Genomic DNA, 2,500 nt, shown 5'->3' with positions numbered 1-2,500 from the left:
CATTTTTGTGTAAGCATTAGAGTAAAACTACTCTATCGTTATTTTTATCGCTTAATAATGATGTGTGAGCCAATATTTTTTCTTTTTTCACAATGATGTGGCGATGAGAGCCAACATTTTTTTTAAATAAATTTTTCTACTTTGAAATTAGAATGAAACTACTCAGTATTTTTCTTTTTTTTACTTCATAATGATAGGATGAGCCAATATTTTATTATTTTCTTCACAATAATGTGATGAGCCAATATTTTATTAAATTTTTTCATAATGATGTGGTGATGAGAGTCAACATTTTTTTTTTTAAATATAGGGACAGTAGGAATCTCGTTAATCCATTCATATGCATCACTAATTCGATGATGAGGACTTTGTCTAACTTAAGACCTTAATATTTAATGCCGCCGTTCAACAGCGCTTACTGAAATTTCTTCACATTGACAACATTCAGAGCACTGGACAGAATCAAATTTTTGTCAGCATTAGAGTAAAACTACTTTGTATTTTTTCATTGTCGCTTAATAATGACATAGCGGAGCCATCATTTTTTTTTTTGTAATAAATTTTAGAGTAAAACTACTTTGTATTTTTTCATTATCGCTTAATAATGATGAACTGAGCCATCATTTTTTTTTTTTTGTAATAAATTTTAGAGTAAAACTACTTTGTATTTTTTCATTATCGCTTAATAATGATGAACTGAGCCATCATTTTTTTTTTTTTGTAATAAATTTTTTCAACTCATCAACCACGCTTACTCGAATTTCTTCACATTGACATTCAGAGCACTTGGCAGAATGAAATTTTTCAAAACATTGTTAAGAAAAATATTTATTATTTAGTTAATTTCTTTTCACACATTCAATTTTCAAAATATTCTTATTTATTATTTGTATAATAAAGAATCTAGTGTTTAATCCATTCAATATCAAAACATCATGAGCTGCTTACTCGATTTTGTTAACATTAGAGTAAAACTAGTTAAACCATTCATATTCATCATCACTATTTGTATGACGAGGTATTTGGCTACCTCCTTATGATCTTAATATTTGCTACAGCCGTTTAAAAAACAAATAATGGCTCAGTACCTCATTATTAAGCGACAATGAAAAAATTCAAAGTAGTTTTACTCTAAAATTTATTTATGGGCAGAATAAAATTTTTCAAAACATTGTTAAGAAAAATATTTATTATTTAGTTAATTTCTTTTCACACATTCAATTTTCAAAATATTCTTCTTTATTATTTGTATAATAAAGAATCTAGTGTTTAATCCATTCAATATCAAAACATCATGAGCTGCTTACTCGATTTTGTTAACATTAGAGTAAAACTAGTTAAACCATTCATATTCATCATCACTATTTGTATGATGACGAGGTATTTGGCTACCTTATGATCTTAATATTTAATACAGCCGTTTAAACGCGCTTACTCGAATTTCTTCACATTGACATTCAGAGCACTTGGCAGAATGAAATTTTTCAAAACATTGTTAAGAAAAATATTTATTATTTAGTTAATTTCTTTTCACACATTCAATTTTCAAAATATTCTCATTTATTATTTGTATAATAAATAATCTAGTGTTTAATCCATTCAATATCAAAACATCATGAGCTGCTTACTCGATTTTGTTAAAATTAGAGTAAAACTAGTTAAACCATTCATATTCATCATCACTATTTGTATGACGAGGTATTTGGCTACCTCCTTATGATCTTAATATTTAATACAGCCGTTTAAACGCGCTTACTCGAATTTCTTCACATTGACATTCAGAGCACTTGGCAGAATGAAATTTTTCAAAACATTGTTAAGAAAAATATTTTTATTATTTAGTTAATTTCTTTTCACACATTCAATTTTCAAAATATTCTTATTTATTATTTGTATAATAAAGAATCTAGAGTTTAATCCATTCAATATCAAAACATCACGAGCAGCTTACTCGATTTTGTTAACATAGAGTAAAACTAGTTAATCCATTCATATTCATCACTATTTGTATGACGAGGTAGTATTTGGCTACCTCTCTCTTATGATCTTAATATTTAATACAGCCGTTTAAACGCGCTTACTCGAATTTCTTCACATTGACATTCAGAGCACTGGGCAGAATAAAATTTTTCAAAACATTGTTAAGAAAAATATTTTTATTATTTAGTTAATTTCTTTTCACACATTCAATTTTCAAAATATTCTTATTTATTATTTGTATAATTATAAAGAATCTAGAGTTTAATCCATTCAATATCAAAACATCATGAGTTGCTTACTCGATTTTGTTAACTTTAGAGTAAAACTACTCTGTCTATAAAAAAATAAACAGATTTGAAAAAGTCTTTTATTATTTTTTTTATGAGACCGAAAACACATATAAATAAATAAATGATATGCAATCACATGATGAGAGATTCGAAAAAATCTTTTATTTTCTTATATATTATATATAATGGTTAATATTATTATTCACTTTATAATATATATTATATATATA

Source organism: Calliphora vicina, chromosome X (assembly GCF_958450345.1).
Source record: "Calliphora vicina chromosome X, idCalVici1.1, whole genome shotgun sequence".
In the NCBI taxonomy this organism is placed as follows: domain Eukaryota; kingdom Metazoa; phylum Arthropoda; class Insecta; order Diptera; family Calliphoridae; genus Calliphora; species Calliphora vicina.
Note: the sequence above shows the minus strand (reverse complement) of the source record.